Raw genomic sequence first — 19371 nt, forward strand, 5'->3', positions numbered from 1 at the left:
ACGGTTCCTTTAAATGACTTCATCCAAGATGGCGTTCCTTGAATTCCTATTATAGTGGTGGCGACGTTGGCGGCAGCAGATTAGGTGTTAATAAGTGTAGTTAGGTGGTGGCGACATTGGGGGCGGCAGAGTAGGGGTTAATAAATAAAAAGTAGGTGTCAGTGATGTTGGGGGCAGCAGATTAGGGGTTCATAGGGATAATGTAGGTGGCGGCGGTGTCCGGAGCGGCAGATTAGGGTTTAATAATATAATGCAGGTGTCGGCGATGTCGGGGCAGCAGATTAGGGGTTAATAAGTGTAAGATTAGGGGTGTTTACACTCGGGGTTCATGTTATGGTGTTAAGTGTAGACATAACTTTTGTTTCCCCATAGGAATCAATGGGGCTGCGTTAGAAACTGAACGCTGCTTTTTTGCAGGTGTTAGGTTTTTTTTCAGCAGATTCTGCCCCATTGATTCCTATGGCCAGCTCACCATTACCATAAGCAGCGCTGGTATTGAGGTGAGATGTGGAGCTAAATTTTGCTCTATGCTCACCTTTTTGCGGCTAACGCCGGGTTTAAAAATCCTGTAATACCAGCGTTGTCTTAAGTGAGCGGTGAGAAAAAACTGCTCGTTAGCAACGCACCCCTGTTACCGCAAAACTCGTAATCTCTGTGATTATCTGAAACATACCTGGGCTGGGTGGTGTGCTTTAACCAAAGGGAAGGGATTTGGTCAGCTCCCTAATTAAAGGGACAGTCTACACCAGAATTTTTATTGTTTTAAAAGATAGATAATCCCTTTATTACCCATTTCCCAATTTTGCATAACCAACACAGTTATAATAATATACTTTTAACCTCTGTGATTATCTTGTATCTAAGCCTCTGCAAACTGCCCCATTTTTCAGTTCTTTTGACAGACTTGCAGTCTAGCCCATCAGAGCCTGCTCCCAGATTACTTCACGTGCACGAGTACAGCGTTATCTATATGAAATATGTGAACTAACACCCTCTAGTGGTGAAAAACTGTTAAAATGCAATCTGAAAGAGGTGGGCTTCAAGGTCTAAGAAATTAGCATATGAACCTCCTAGGTTAAGCTTTCAACTAAGAATACCAAGAGAACAAAGCAAAATTGTTGATAAAAGTAAAATTTGGAAAATTGTTTAAAATGACATGCTCTATCTGAATCATGAAAGTTTATTTTGGCCTAGACTGTCCCTTTAATACAACAACAGAGGAGGGGTTTGGTTAAGCACACCACCTGATTGAAAAAAAGGCCTTTTATATACGTGTGACTAAGATCCCATTTTTATTTAAAAGCATATTTAAAAGGCAAAACTTTTTGCAGCATAAATATATGCTAATAATATTGCGAGACAATGATCCCAATTTTATTTTAACAATTTAAAGAAAATTTAGCAGTCAAATATATTATTTGAAGTATATATAAATATGTTATAATGTAGACTTAAAGGGCCATAATACCCAAATGTTTAAACACTTGAAAGTGATGCAGTATAGCTGTAAAAAGCTGACTAGAAAATATCTCCTGAACATCTCTATGTAAAAAAGAAAGATATTTTACCTCAAAAGTTCCTCAGTAGCCACCTCCCATTGTAAAGGATTTCTAAGCAGCATTTTAGTGTGTCTGTCCTGGGACAGCTTAGGGGATGAGTCTTGTGCACTCTCATGTTATTTCCCTATTCAGCTTCCTATGAAATCTCATGAGAGTTAAGTCAAATCTCATGAGATCACAATAAAAGAGTTCATGACCTCAGCACTGCTGATGCTGATAGGCTGCTGTTCATTTCTTCATTTTTTATTTTTTTTTACCTGCATCTGGGAACAACTGAGTATAACTTTTTTACACAGAACTTACTCTGCTGAGCTGAGGAAATTGTGAGGTAAAATATCTTCCTTTTTTACATAGAGATGCTCAGGGGATATTTTCCTCTCAGCTTTTTACAGTTATAATGCATCAGTTTCAAGTGATTTAGCATATGAGTATTATGTCCCTTTAAGTGTTTGGATGTGCGCCAATACCTGTTGTTGTGTTGTTTTGTTATTTTGGTCACTTTGGCAGCACTCCCACGATATGTGTGCTAATATATAAAAGGCCTTTTTTTCTATCAGGTGGTGTGCTTAACCAAACCTCTCCTCTGTTGTTTGATAAAACATATTTATGTAATATTCATATTTAATAAAGATTTTAACTATGTATTTACTGTAAATATTTCACATTCTACAATGTGAATATGCTGGGTGTTTTTTCCAACAATTTTTTCTCTCCATTGACTTCTATGGGGAAATTGTGAAAAGTCAATGGCGTCTGCGCGATATCAGGTGTTAGGTTTTATTTCCACTTTTTTTCTCTCCATTGATCTTTATAGGGGAATACATGCACACGCATGCAAAAACTTAAGTTAAGTTTTTCGTGCTATTCGGGTAAACGCTAGCGTAAAATAATTTTTTGGGAACTTGTAATACAAACGCAACGCGACAAGAGCACTAATGAAAGTCCTAGCAGAGTTTTTGCTTATGCAAAAAAATATATATATACTGTGCCACTTGTAATTATAGCCCTTAAAATATAAAATGCAGAATATTTTAATTTGTTTCAGTTAATCCTGCAACATAAGGTATCATTTTGAAAATGTTGAACCTAATTTGCTGAACAGTAAAGACACCAAATTGAGAGGTTAAAAGTGCAGTATGATACAAACTTGATGTTCACGGGCATAAGTTATTAACATTTATGAATGACAGCCTTCACCCCCTGCTTAAATTTCTTCCACCCTTCCCTATTTACGCCTAATTGTTTCTAAGTTGCTTTAAGGTGTATACTAATGCAAAATGGAATGTTCTAAATCTTTAGAGCTCTAATTTCTTCCTATGGGACCGATATATCATTGTCTGTCCGACATGATACACTGTAGCGTATCATGTCGGACAAACATCGCTGAATGCCGGCAGTATATGCTGTCGGCATTTAACATTGCACAAGCAGTTCTGGTGAACTGCTTGTGCAATGCCACCTCCTGCAGATTTGCGGCCAATCGCAGGGTGTGTCAATCAACCCGATCGTATACGATCGTGGGGATTGCAGACAGCAGCCTCAGAGGCAGCGGACCAGATATGGAGCAGCGGTCTTAAGACCGCTGATTGATAACTGCTGTTTCCGGCGAGCCTGAAGGCTTGCACGGAAACATTGGCATCAGGGGCCAATTGGCCCTTGTTAAATTTGCCCCTATGTCTTAAAGGGACACTGAACCCAAATTGTTTTTTTTGTGTGAATCATATAGAGCATGCAGTTTTAATCAACTTTCTAATTTACTCCTATTATTACTTTTTCTTCATTCTCTTGGTATATTTATTTGAAAAGCAAGAATGTAAGTTTAGAAGCCGGACCAATTTTGGTGAACAATCTGAGTTGTTCTTGCTAATTAGTGGATAAATTCACCGACCAATAAACAAATGCTGTCCATTGTGCTGAACCAAAAAATTGGTTGGCTCCTTAGCTTAGATGCTTTCTTTTTCAAATAAAGATACCAAGAGAATGAAGAATAGGAGTAAATTAGAAAGTTGATTAAAATTGCATGCTCTATCTGAATCATGAAAGAAACAATTTGGGTTCAGTATCCCTTTAACCCTGCAAAGAGTAATACTTACAAGCCACAACACAAATATTTGCCAATCACTGTCTGTGCCAACTGGATTGGCAGCACAGTTGCTGCAGAACTTAAGCTACTTGTTCAATGCCTTTGTTGGAGCTAAACATAGAGTTAAAGGGATAGAAAGGTCAAAATTACAATATGCATATGCATTTAAATGGGAAATAGAAGCATTTTGGAATATACTTCCATTAGCAAAAATGCTTTTAGTAAAAGTTATTACTGTTTTTCTGTGGAATATGCACATATCCTGTATTGAAACACCACACCTTCTAAGAGAGTCAGTGGTGGTTGTATGACACAAATTATGTCTTCACAGAAGCAATATACTCCATTTTCAGCTATTGGAGCTTAAATACAGGTGCACGGCCCTCACAGGATATGCGCATATGACACAGAAACACAGTAATATCTTTTACTAGATGCACTTTTGCTAATGGGAGTATATTGCAAAAAAAAAAAAATATTTCAAATTGAAATGCATTTATGCACATTACAATTTTGACCCTTCTATCCCTTTAAGTTTGAGCATCATACAATAAATGTAACATCATATGTTATTCATAATTTACATAAGGTAAAAAAAATGCTTAAGTGGTTATAGAGAGGACAAAGGGAGGAGTTTTGGTAGCTGATAAAGGTTGGGTGTGGTAGCAGCAGGTGTGTACTACAGGGGCAAGGGGAAGATATGTTACTGTGTTTCTCACATATAGTTCTTGATTGCTGGGAGGGGACTACCTGTCCTGTGCAACTTTTAGACCCATATGGACAATGGAGGAGCTAGAGTATAGGGACATCTTTGAAAGGGGATTGGCTGGAGGTGGAAGCTGAAGCTGGCAGACATAGTGATGAGGCCAAGGAAGGTCCAGGAGAAGTGGTCAGTATAGATTGGAGGTGCAGGCCTACATCCTTAAAAAGCCAAGGCCTAAGCTGAGGAACTGAGGTAGAACTAGAAATGGACACATTATAGTGCTAGCATGCAGGACTTTTCTGTCAACACAGTGGTGTACAGTAGCAATGAAGAAAATTCTTGTATTCAAGCTGTGAAAGCTCCCAGTGGCAACATGGCAGAAGATGTCATCAGAGACCTTAGATTGGAGATCAGCTTCTCTGAGCACAGCGACCTCATTGGGATATGATGGAGTAGCGTGGTGGAGACATAAGACTTGTGGATCAATTTATCAAGCTCCTTATGGAAAACAGAAACAGAAGTTATGAAATGCTCCATAACTTGTCCGCCTGCTCTGAGCCCACGGACAGAAATCAACCCGATCGAATACAATCGGGTTGATTGACACCCCCTGCTAGCGGCCGATTGGCCGTGAATCATTACACCAGCAGTTCACAAGAACTGCTGGTGCAATGATAAATTCCAACAGCACATTAATAAATATACCCCTTGGTGTCTTGGAGACCAGGAACAGCATTTTAAGTGCTTATAAGGACTTGGAACCTAATGAGCTTGGACTTGATCACCCCTCTTGGACAGTTAACATGAGTTGCTAGGGGCTGGGACGGATCTAGATCCTAAAACTGGGACAAGAAGATCTACTTGTTAGAATCAGGTGGGATTAGGGGTGGTTAAATAACAAAAATGTTATTGTTTAAAAAGATAGATAATCCCTTTATTTACTGTTCCCCAGTTAAGCATAACCAATACTGTTATATAAAAATAAATTTTTTCCTCTGTGATTACCTTGTAATGCAAAGAGAACAAAGCAAATTTGATGATTAAAGTAAATTAGTAAGTTGATTAAAATTACATGCTTCATTACTTAGGCAGTGGCAGAGTAGAGATCCATGAGCAGATGCTGGAACTTTGGAGTGAAGTGGACCCCTCTTAAGATTAAGACCAAGTCTAAACATTATAACTACCAAACAGGCTACCATAGCTATCATCTAATAGCTTCTCTAATTACTACTTCCTTACTTACTGCTTTCTCCGTACACTACTCTCCTGTTCCCCTACTCTCCCTCTCTTCTCCATCCTCATCCTCTCCCCATCTTTTTTTGTTTTGTTTTGTTGTGTGTTCTTTAAAATATTGACTCAGATCCTACAGATCACTCTTTGCTTGCTAGGCAAAAATGTTTTATCTAAACCTAAAGGATCTACTGTGATGTTTTCCTAAAAGCCTGGTTAACTCTACATCCATTTCATAGTATGTTACTACAATTATCTCATTTTGAAGCGATGGACTTTTTCATTCCTTAACATATCAAGTTATGTTCTATAGTTTTGAATGTTAACTTTATACTTAAAGTGAATGTCAACTTTCAAGAATGAAAGCCCTGTTTATAAAAATACTATTAAAATGTAAAAATGAAGCTCTCCAAAATGCCAAAGTTTCAAAGCTTTATTTTAGAAAGTGCAGAGTCAAACAGCCACAACGTTTCGGGGAGCTATGCCCCTTAATCATGTGGTAAGTGATAGTACAGGTACACCTGTTTAAATAGCTCACCTTGGGATTTTAACCCTTACAATCTTGTATTCCACATTCTATAAAATGCAACAGCACCATCTGCTGGTGGAAAGCTAGGTAGACCATGTACAAAAATTAAAAACAAAAACAGCTATGAAGCCCCTATACCAGAACCACATCTACACAAACAATAAACACTGCAATTTATTTATTAGAGCTTATTTAAACAACATTAGGCTCCATGATTTAAAACCAATATTGCAGAATATAAGAACACAAGAGCAACACCAGATTAGTAGAACACAGACCAGTCTATCTCTCTATTGAGCCCCCTAGGTTCCAGGGTATCCAACTTAAAAATCCAATAGGATTCACGTTGTTTCAAAAGGATATCCCTATTGCCACCTCTACGGGGGGTCCTAATTTGTTCGATTACCTGGAACCTAAGTTGGCTAATAGGATGACCCATAGCCAAAAAATGATAAGCTACTGGTGCAGTGAATACCTTACACCTGATGTTGCTCTTGTGCTCAGTGATCCGATCCCGTACCCTCCTAGAGGACTCGCCAATGTAGGCTTTCCCACATGGGCATTTGATCATGTAAATAACATAATTGCTATTGCAAGTAAAGTAGTCCCTATAATGAAATTTATAACCACTATGTGGGTGTAAAAAATAGGGACTCTTTATTATAGAATTGCAATTGCTGCACCCTAAACAGGGAAAACAGCCCAAATTCTTTTTGGTGATAAACCGCTGAGATAGTGTTCTACCAGGGCCAATGTCAGCTTTAATCAAAGAGTCCCTCAAGCTCTTACTACGCTTATATGCTGGCATAGGCATTTGGTCAAATTCAACAACCTCCGAATTGCAATCTTTCAGGATACCCCAATGTTTTCTGATAATTTTCCAAACCTGATCACTTTGTCTGGAAAATTCAGATACAAAAATCATTCTCTTTGAATCTTTTTTAGAAGACAACCCAGGTTTTAACAATGATTTTCGATCCAATTGGGACACCTGATTGATGGTGTCAACAATAAGATCTCTGGGGTATCCACGTTGCACAAATTTGTCACCCATTTCTGAAAGTCGCAAGGGTACTAACGATTCCTCTGCAACTATGCGCTTAACTCTAAGCAATTGACTCTTTGGCAATGATCTGACTAGTGAAGGATGATGTGCACTGCTATATAATAGCAGGTTATTCCTATCAGTTTTCTTGCTGAAAATATCAGTCTTGAAATTGCACCCATCCTTCAAAACAGTCACATCCAAAAAATCAATTGAAATTTCGCTATAAGTAAGTGTAAACTTAATACTGTTTGTCGAATCATTTAACTCCCTAACAAAAAGTTCAAGGGCTCCAACGCTGCCCAACCATATGCCGAAAATATCATCAATGTAGCGCCACCAGGTGGCGCCACACTGACGAAATAAATAATTTTCAAAAACAAATTTTTCTTCAAAAAGATTCATAAAAATATTTGCATAGTTAGGGGCAACGTTGGAGCCCATGGCTGTACCCTGTAACTGAAGGTAAAAAAAGTCTTCAAATAAAAAATAATTGTTAAAAAGTATAATTTCCAACAGTTGCATAATAAACCAAATCTGTGAAATGGAATATAAACCAGAAGTAAAAAGCGCATGTTTAACAGCTCCCAGACCGCTCTCATGGGTGATTGAGGTATATAAACTTGTCACATCCAGACTGAAAAGAATGAATTTATCAGTCTGGAGTTGCAAGTTGTTCAATTTGACCAAAAAATCATTAGTATCTTTAATGAAAGTACTTGACTGCTCCACCAGGGGTCTCAAAAGTTTATCCAAGAAGATGGATATCCCTGAGAACACAGAGTTAGTTCCAGCCACAATCGGTCGCCCAGGTGGAGCAGTCAAGGACTTATGAATTTTGGGCAGTACATATAGTACTGGCGAGATCGGATCTTTAACAATAAGATATTTAGCTGTTTTATCATCAATGATGCCATTGTTGAGTGCAAATTTAACAGTGACAGATATCTCTTTAGTAATCTTAGATAGAGGATTAGCGGCAATTTTTTTATATACATTCCCAGCACTTAACTGACGATAAACCTCAGACCTATAGTCAGTTTTGTTCAAGATCACAGTAGCACCGCCCTTATCAGCTTGCTTTAAAACCACCTTGTCATTAGATTTAAGTGACTTCAGGGCAAGATGGTCAGCTGCTGTGAAGTTGACAAAAACAGATTTCACCTTATGCCTCTGTTGAGAAACCTTAGACTGCAGTTTCTGTATGTCCAAAAGGACAAGTTTCTCAAAAGTAGCAATGCTATGATCAGTGACCACAGGATAAAATGAACTCTTATTAAACAACCCCACATTCTTAATGCTTAAAGTGTTAGTTTTATTGACACATTTCTCAGCAAGGTCAGAGCTAACAGCAGTGATACCAATATCGCTATTAGACTGTGATAACCCCTTATCCTTACTACAATGCCAGAATTTTAATCTTACATTTCTGAAAAATTTATGTAAATCCTTATTAAGGTTAAAGAAATCACAGTCACTCAATGGGCAAAACGATAGTCCTTTTTGCAGAACATCCGCTTCCCTTGGATCAAGCGGGCAATCAGATATGTTGACCACTATATCTTCTTGCGTGCCCTGGTAATCCTGTTGGTTAACGCTCTGTTGGTCTTGTTTACCTTGGTTGCCTTGCTTGTGCCCCCGATGTTTCCGGCCCCTTCTCCTGCACTGTCGGAGGCCTCTGTTTGTAAAAAATCAGAGGATGAGTCGGAGCTGCTGCCTGACGCTGCGTTGCGTCGCTGTTGCCTTCTCCTTGCGCCGGAAGTGACGTAGCGCTCTTTTCCCATAGGGTCATATACCCAGCGGTAAATTCGATTGGAGGAATAATCCTCAGAGTCCCTTTGGAACTTTAACCTCTTCCTTTCCTCGATCGTAGCTCTCATCTCAGTGAGTAATTCTTTATTAGTAGATATTAGTTTGTCCCATTCATCTGTAGAAATGCTCTGACGAATTTCCTCCTCCAATGTAGCAATGGCCACTTTGATGTTATTGAGGTCAATCTGTAAATATTCTACTGTGAGGACAATCAGGTCAAAGGAGCATTTGTTTAAAATCTGCTCAAACTTCTTGCAATACTCCTGATTGTCCTTCAACAGTGTCGGTCTAGTGTTCATCCGTAAACCCCTGGGAATCCTCTTAACTCTGTGGTATTCGGCCAGAGTAGTGGCGTGGAGGTCATATGCCAGCTGCCTCTTAGTTAATTTCTCATACTCGTTACTTGCCATTTGTTTAGGTGCAGTGTGTAGAAAATTCCGTGATCCTTTCACCAGTGTAGTGATTCTAGAGGCTTCAAATTCTGTGTAGGTAAAAGTTTGTGACCCTGCAGGCTCCTCTTGGCTTAACATCTTGCAAACAGGCTTGGTAGTGCACGGATGAAGTAGTGAAAAAATGACAAAATAGTGCAATACATCCAGCAGCAATACTCACAGGTCAGAGCTTCAAGGAGTCACTACAAAACTCCCCAACAATAGTAAAAAAATGTAAAAATGAAGCTCTCCAAAATGCCAGTTTCAAAGCTTTATTTTAGAAAGTGCAGAGTCAAACAGCCACAACGTTTCGGGGAGCTATGCCCCTTAATCATGTGGTAAGTGATAGTACAGGTACACCTGTACGATCTCGCCAGTACTATATGTACTGCCCAAAATTCATAAGTCCTTGACTGCTCCACCTGGGCGACCGATTGTGGCTGGAACTAACTCTGTGTTCTCAGGGATATCCATCTTCTTGGATAAACTTTTGAGACCCCTGGTGGAGCAGTCAAGTACTTTCATTAAAGATACTAATGATTTTTTGGTCAAATTGAACAACTTGCAACTCCAGACTGATAAATTCATTCTTTTCAGTCTGGATGTGACAAGTTTATATACCTCAATCACCCATGAGAGCGGTCTGGGAGCTGTTAAACATGCGCTTTTTACTTCTGGTTTATATTCCATTTCACAGATTTGGTTTATTATGCAACTGTTGGAAATTATACTTTTTAACAATTATTTTTTATTTGAAGACTTTTTTTACCTTCAGTTACAGGGTACAGCCATGGGCTCCAACGTTGCCCCTAACTATGCAAATATTTTTATGAATCTTTTTGAAGAAAAATTTGTTTTTGAAAAATATTTATTTCGTCAGTGTGGCGCCACCTGGTGGCGCTACATTGATGATATTTTCGGCATATGGTTGGGCAGCGTTGGAGCCCTTGAACTTTTTGTTAGGGAGTTAAATGATTCGACAAACAGTATTAAGTTTACACTTACTTATAGCGAAATTTCAATTGATTTTTTGGATGTGACTGTTTTGAAGGATGGGTGCAATTTCAAGACTGATATTTTCAGCAAGAAAACTGATAGGAATAACCTGCTATTATATAGCAGTGCACATCATCCTTCACTAGTCAGATCATTGCCAAAGAGTCAATTGCTTAGAGTTAAGCGCATAGTTGCAGAGGAATCGTTAGTACCCTTGCGACTTTCAGAAATGGGTGACAAATTTGTGCAACGTGGATACCCCAGAGATCTTATTGTTGACACCATCTATCAGGTGTCCCAATTGGATCGAAAATCATTGTTAAAACCTGGGTTGTCTTCTAAAAAAGATTCAAAGAGAATGATTTTTGTATCTGAATTTTCCAGACAAAGTGATCAGGTTTGGAAAATTATCAGAAAACATTGGGGTATCCTGAAAGATTGCAATTCGGAGGTTGTTGAATTTGACCAAATGCCTATGCCAGCATATAAGCGTAGTAAGAGCTTGAGGGACTCTTTGATTAAAGCTGACATTGGCCCTGGTAGAACACTATCTCAGCGGTTTATCACCAAAAAGAATTTGGGCTGTTTTCCCTGTTTAGGGTGCAGCAATTGCAATTCTATAATAAAGAGTCCCTATTTTTTACACCCACATAGTGGTTATAAATTTCATTATAGGGACTACTTTACTTGCAATAGCAATTATGTTATTTACATGATCAAATGCCCATGTGGGAAAGCCTACATTGGCGAGTCCTCTAGGAGGGTACGGGATCGGATCACTGAGCACAAGAGCAACATCAGGTGTAAGGTATTCACTGCACCAGTAGCTTATCATTTTTTGGCTATGGGTCATCCTATTAGCCAACTTAGGTTCCAGGTAATCGAACAAATTAGGACCCCCCGTAGAGGTGGCAATAGGGATATCCTTTTGAAACAACGTGAATCCTATTGGATTTTTAAGTTGGATACCCTGGAACCTAGGGGGCTCAATAGAGAGATAGACTGGTCTGTGTTCTACTAATCTGGTGTTGCTCTTGTGTTCTTATATTCTGCAATATTGGTTTTAAATCATGGAGCCTAATGTTGTTTAAATAAGCTCTAATAAATAAATTGCAGTGTTTATTGTTTGTGTAGATGTGGTTCTGGTATAGGGGCTTCATAGCTGTTTTTGTTTTTAATTTTTGTACATGGTCTACCTAGCTTTCCACCAGCAGATGGTGCTGTTGCATTTTATAGAATGTGGAATACAAGATTGTAAGGGTTAAAATCCCAAGGTGAGCTATTTAAACAGGTGTACCTGTACTATCACTTACCACATGATTAAGGGGCATAGCTCCCCGAAACGTCGTGGCTGTTTGACTCTGCACTTTCTAAAATAAAGCTTTGAAACTTTGGCATTTTGGAGAGCTTCATTTTTACATTTTTTTACTATTGTTGGGGAGTTTTGTAGTGACTCCTTGAAGCTCTGACCTGTGAGTATTGCTGCTGGATGTATTGCACTATTTTATAAAAATACTATTAACAACAGGGGCACTTTCATTCATACATTTAAGCCGTTCTTTTAAAATACTTACCTTTTATTCCTAGCAAGCGTGGAACACCGGAGCAGCAATTCCTCCGCCCCCAGGAAGTCTCTTCTTACTTCAGAAATTATGAATCCGGCTTCCTCCAATCACGGCGTAGCCTCAGGCAATGTTTGCTTTGGAAAAATGTATGTGTTTATGTTATACTCAGTATACTTCTTTGATTTATATCTCAATAGAGCTCTTTTGGGGGAAAAAATGACATGCTTTAGCCTATCGTGGTAAGAAATCCGTGTAGGATTTCAGGAGGTTGGAGACTTTATGGAAGAACATTAACAGGATGATCAGTGATTTCGTTGGTAAGATTTTGCAACAACTAACAGGTCTAAATATTTATATCGACTTGAGACCTGAAGTAAAGTGTTGCAGCTAGAGTAAAAGTATAAATAAACACGTTAAACATATTAAAATAAAGTTAATGTAAAATATATGTTTTATATTAATTTGTTTATTATTGTAATGATATATGTGTATTTATGTGTAAATTTGTATGTGCACATATACATACATACACATATATAATTACACACATACAAATATACACATATGCATATACACCTTTGAGCCCTTCCCTGTCAAACACCTTGTCATAAAACATTTCTTTAAAACAATGTTAACAATAATTTATTTTATTTTTAAAATAGAAATATTTTTTATAGCATTGTAAATAAATAATATATATACTGTATATATATATATATATATATATATATATATATATATATATATATATATATATATTTCATATAGAAAACTAAGACATGGACTTCACCTTCAAACCAGACTGGGTACACATCCCATGACTCTGTAAAACTCACAGCCAGACAAGTCTGGGTGCGAAGCAGATAGGGACAATTACAAAACAAAATGAATTTGGTCAAATGCTGTAACTAAATTTTCCATTCTCCTGAAAGCTGTGCAGCAGGCTGAGAGTGCACTTTTGTAGTGCACCCCATAGAAGTCTGTATGGAGAGGTGCTTGAATGCAAGAATAAGAGTGTTATTGATTAAACTTTAGAGGTGTTAGTTGTCAATAGTGATGTTGCAAACATAAAAATTTGGGTTCGCGAACGGCGAACGCAAACTTCCACAAATGTTCGCGAACGCGCGAACCGGGCAAACCGCCATAGACTTCAATAGGCAGCCGAATTTTAAAACCCACAGGGACTCTTTCTGGCCACAATAGTGATGGAAAAGTTGTTTCAAGGGGACTAACACCTGGACTGTGGCATGCTGGAGGGGGATCCATGGCAAAACTCCCATGGAAAATTGCATAGTTGATGCAGAGTCTGGTTTTAATCCATAAAGGGCATAAATCACCTAACATTCCTAAATTGTTTGGAAAAACGTGCTTTAAAACATCAGGTATGATGTTGTATCGATCAGGTAATGTAAGGGTTACGCCCGCTTCACAGTGACAGACGCGCGCACGTGCACGGGAGGAGGCGGGTGGGCGCGTGCACGGGGAGGGAACGGGTGGGCTGCATAAAAAGAATACAATATTAGGGAGTACGGGTTGGCCAAGGATGAAAAAATAAAAATGGGGGATGTATACTAATTGGAATGGGTAATAGTGGAGACAAATAAGCCGCTAAAAGCTAAGACAATACTAAGCTAACTCGGAGCTGATGAAATATCTTGACATTTATTTCTAAAAAGGAGCAAATAACATATTCTTTTTATGCAAAATCCAGCGGCATTAGCATTTTACAACATACCTGTCATATTCTCTTCACCATTACACTTCCTTCATATATATATATTTTTTTATGTTTCGAATGTCACCCCAAATAACTCTTTTTTTTGTTTATCAAATTTCCCCTCAGGATACTACTTAGTCGCCAATATACCACCATATTATTCGAACATTCAGGTTTCGCTTACCACCATATACATTTAGTTGTCCCATTAGTGTCCTTACATACACTTTGTATTTGGAGGTACGATTGTTCTTTAATTTTATTCCTCACTATTTATTTTTTATATCGATTGTCATTTAACATCATCGCATTTGTATAAACTATTAACTTCCCTTTTTTTTTTGGATCCACATATTATCATTGTTAGTTTTAGATTATTTACCATTTTATGATAATCTTATTTATCTAATTGCCTTTTATATTTTCATGATCCGGTTTTCTTTTCATTTTACCATTCACAATTTGAGGTTGTAACGATACAGTGTTTCTTTTATTTTGACAAACCTCTTTGTCTTGTATATACATTTGTTTTATCTTCCCTTGTACGTATATCTGTTTCAGAGTTTTTAATATTATTATGTTTGTATTGGTTTTAATTGCATTTATCAGATGTATCAGATGTATTGTCTTTTTTTATTGGCGGAATAGCCATCCAATCATATTGTTACAATTTGTTTTTAAAGCTTCTGTGGAGGTTCAACCTGTTATATTTACCTGATGAAACGGCCATAGCTGTAACGGCCGAAAACGCGTTGTATTGCTCTATTAGAATCCCCTATTTATACGATACATCTGACCCTGCCATTTTCTATACTACGATAACCTTTTTTATCATTATTGGTTACGTTTTTATACAAGGTTCAACTCGATACCATGAACTGTTTTTACCTCCATTTGGTCTAACACTAGTACACAGCTTACAAACGAGAGCTGAGAGGACGAATTTCCAGATCTGCAGACGTTGATCGAATTTCACACGCAGTGCACAGGGAAACCTTCACCATAGTGCGGCTACCAGGAACAGCCCACTCCTGCCTTGGGCGGATCACTTTTTGGCGTATGACAGAGTACCGCTTAGATCCTATTCCCCACAGCTCAACCACCGGAATCAGCTTGTCCTTACCTCAGACAGACCACTTTGCTCTCCGGGAGACGGCTGTCAAGTTCCAATCCTTCAGCGTACTGACTGCTGTTGAAGGTCAGCTTGCCTGTATGCACTTATTTCAAGTGCCATCTACTTTGTGAGTACCTTTCCAATTATTGCTGTTACCCACGATTACCACACTAAGCACGTTTGATATTGCACTATGAGGCGCTCTTTTCTTTTTGTTTCCATTTAATAAATATAATATAGGTGTCGGCGATGTCAGGGGTGGCAGATTAGGGGTTAATAAGTGTAAGATTAGGGGTGTTTAGACTCGGGGTTCATGTTAGGGTGTTAGGTGTAAACATAAATGTAGTTTCCCCATAGGAATCAATGGGGCTGCGTTACTGAGTTTTACGCTGCTTTTTGGCAGGCGTTAGACTTTTTCTCAGCCAGCTCTCTCTTCATTGATGTCTATGGGGAAATCATGCACGAGCACGTATAACCAGCTCACCGCTCACTTAAGCAGCGCTGGTATTGGAGTGCAGTGTGGAGCGCAATTTTGCTCTACACTAACTTCTTGCCTGCTAACGCCGGGTTGATAAGAACCCGTAATACCAGTGCTGCAGGAAAGTGAGCGGTGAGAATAAACTGCAAGTTAGCAACACACCCCTGTTAACGCACAACTCGTAATATAGGCGTTTATTTTTTGTGTTTGATTGTTTTTTTTCTATAACTGTTTCTGTAACTAATTACTAATTACTGTTCTATTGTAAGTTTGCTCCATTCTGGCAATGTGTCTCTGTGAGCCATTATAGCTGTAGGGATATTCCTAAAGGAAAATGAAAATGAAATGGATCTATATTATGGACACGTTTGTTCCTAATGGTCTGAATAGAGATTTTGAATTACACCATTTTCTAAATTAACACTGTCATAACAAATATAGGAAGTTACAGTAATTCCCTCATTCCAAATAAAAACTATGATATGTATTAAATATGTAACTATTTTTTATGATACAGTATATACATATATTGCCAAATTCTGTAAGCAATATATTCATGCGTATAGATAAAGGTATGAAACAAATATTGATGTATATATTTGACTGTAGATTCTGGTAATTGTATTTAGGTATAGTTTAGTATTGATAACAATGTCCTAATTTATGTTGTAGCTATAAAACATCAACATTGATATACAGCAATTATATATAGCAATTTTATGACATATTTAGTGGATATTGTGTAGCGTGATATAACATCAATTGTATATTACGCTAATTTCGATCAATATCCTGCAATACACTCTATTGGTTGATGGCCAATAAAGACATTGAACGGAAAGTACTAACATAGAGATACCAAAACAATTTGAAAACAATATGAACTATAGAAAACAACAAATGTATATATACCTATGTTTCCTTGATTATAAATTCAGCAATTGAACATCTAAACAACACATTATATTGAATGTAATTATGTAATAATTCATGTAGATAGTAAAAATGACATTTGCCAATTCCAAAATGGATCCAAATAGATGGGTGCAACATCATGAAAATATAACCACTTCAAAGATAGCCACACACATGTAATCACTATAAAAGGAGACAAATAATGATGCATACTATATACTTGAAAAAGCTATTTGCTTACGGCAAAAACGTATGTCGGAACATCAGGAACGTCTTAGCTGCTCTCCCTATTCTTGGTCACAGGAAAGGTATCGAAGGAAGAGCCGATACGAGGAGGAATTGTTTGTAGCTAGATCTACATGCAATCTGTAGCCATTCGGACTCGATATTGGTATATACCGCTTACAAAATTCCCATTGTGGACAAATACCTTAATATCTTTGTAAGGGGAGTTATATTGTGACTTTTTAATATTTTTATTTATTTTGTTTAATAAATATTAAATATTCTTATTCTGAGTTTTCCCTGATGAATACTGGGTACCTAGCAGTATAAAACCAGGTATGCATCATCCCTAGATATTCTTCACTTGAACTGTATTACACTATATACTTCTCTTTTTCGTTTTTTGAGGCAAGAAATCACCAGCGATACCGGAGTCCTGCATCTGGTGCAACCACAAATATTCTAAATATACACATATCCTTATATCATTCCATATTTTTTTATTATATTGTTATTTCGTATATCTTTTTATAATCCCTTTTTTAGATAACTGTAGGGATATTCTTTATCAGTCAGTAAGCAATCAATTATTGAGTGAGTTTAGAACAGACAAATTTATTTGTTTTTAGATTCAAACTAATTTTATTTTAAATTAAAATGTATTTTACCAAGTTAATTTGCTGTTGCTTCATGTGCATGATAGAACATTTTGGAGCTCAATGTCGTCATAACATTTCACTTCTTTTCTTTCTAGCTGGGAACGTTTTGTGAACATCGCAGAGAAATGCACTATGAAAAACAAACAAAAAAAAAAAGCAAATCAGTTTCTTTGAAGTGTCTAGATTGCCAAAGAATCAAAATGATCCTAGTTAGAGATGAAACAAATGTTATTTTACTGCAGTCAATGAAGAGTAAAATTGCTAACCATAAATAGTATGGGAACAATATATAACTAAGCTTGGTAATTAGCCATTATTTTAAGAGACAATGGATTTAAGCTTCATTTGTCTTTCTCTGCAATATATATATAGCATACTTTATATAACCCTTTATAGTCAATATGTTTCTGGCAATACTAACCCATGTTTAATCTTTTATAATTAGCAATTCACAGTTATACATCATATTTAGGGGCCCACAACAACTTTAAATGGATGTATATTGTTGAATACGTTTATTTTTAATTCAATAATCGATTAGATAAAACCTTGTTCATAAATCTACAGGACCTAGTAAATTATTTTTACTGGGCATGGCCAGGCATCACCGTATATGCTGATTTAAAAAAGAAAAAAAAGTTGCAGTCTTTAGTTTAGGGCAATAAATACAAATATATAGCATTTAACAAACATAACCATTTTTATATATACTGATTCTATTTTGTTTTTGTATTAATGCTATAAACAAAGGTCCGATAGGAATTTAAATAGCAACATTTGGATTAATTTACTCTCTAAATTAAATTACTTAATATCATACACTCTTTCTGTATTTCTTGCATTTTCCTTTTGATCTCATACAAAACTTTGCTCTGGGTTATTTCTATCTATGTTGCAAGAGGTTTTGTCAAATCCCCTGGCTCTAAGCTTTCTTTCAGCACCCTGTAAATCTCTTTATTCATATCACTTTCTTAAAAACCTCACTTCTTATCCATAATCTCAAAATGTAATTAACTGCCAATCAAACTCCTGCCTGTAGCGCGCGTAATCCTTATTTCTTATGAAACAATCTAAGATAAAATAAAGGGAACAGATGCCAATAAAAGACCCAGTTATTTAATTGTGTTGAAATACAATAAAGAAAAAAATTAGTAATTTTAATTATCTTGTGTTATATTTGCAGAGAATACCAGACAAGGCTATAATATTTATTGTTACAACTCCCACCTAATGCATATATGTTCCATCTTATCAAGAGTATTGTGGGATAATTCAGCAAAACAGAAAAATTAACCAACTTATAAGAGAACTATTACTTCTGTATTCGTTTGCCAAAGAGACATTAATGGAACACTAAACACTATGGGCCAAATTACATTCCTTATCACGCATAAACACAGCTGGAAGTAAACTGTTAACGCATGCATATTACAAGTTGAAAGTAAATTGCGTGCAAGCGAAAGACTCAGACTTTATTTTAACTATTATGTACGTTGAAATAAATGTCCCAAAATAATGTTATAATAAATTATTTACTCCATTATATATCTTTAATTTATTATGTAAAATAAACTTCCTTATAAATGTATATTATAAAAAAATAAACAATATATGTAATAAAATTAAAAAGCAGAAATAAGGGCAACACTCATGAGTGTGAAAATGTTTTTCTTTAATAAATACATGTTTAACATATGTTCTTGTTATTATCTAGTAATGTATCACTTTAAAATAAGGCTTTGTTTACATGTAATTAGTCAATTGTGTGTTTGTTACATATTGTTTGCAAGCAATTGTTTAAAAACCATATATGTGATAAATAATGGTGAATTCAATGATTGAATCATTATATCTCAATATCTGTTCACTGCCATATATGGTAGATATAAATGTTCTAACCATATATAGTATTAAACAATTGTTAAGAGTTAATGATTACATTTTTGTATTAAAGGGACAGTATACACCAATTTTCATATAACTGCATGTATTAGACACTACAATACACAATACCATGCACAGATACTGATATAACAATCCAGTATAAAACCTTTTAAAAACTTACTTAGAAGCTCCCAACTTAGCACTGTTGAGATTAGTCTGGAACACCCACTGAAAGTGGCTCAGAGCAGACCCTCCCCTGCATATGAAAAGACCCATTATACAAAAAGAAGCAATGTGAAGTCTTTATACATCAGTATACATCTAAAACTTTGGGCTTGGTTAGGAGTCTGAAAATCAGCACAATGTTATTTAAAAATTAGCAAAACTATAATTTTTACAAAAACACTCCTAGATGTGCTATATAAA

The sequence above is a fragment of the Bombina bombina genome, chromosome 1, assembly GCF_027579735.1.
Source record: "Bombina bombina isolate aBomBom1 chromosome 1, aBomBom1.pri, whole genome shotgun sequence".
Taxonomy (NCBI): Eukaryota; Metazoa; Chordata; class Amphibia; order Anura; family Bombinatoridae; genus Bombina; species Bombina bombina.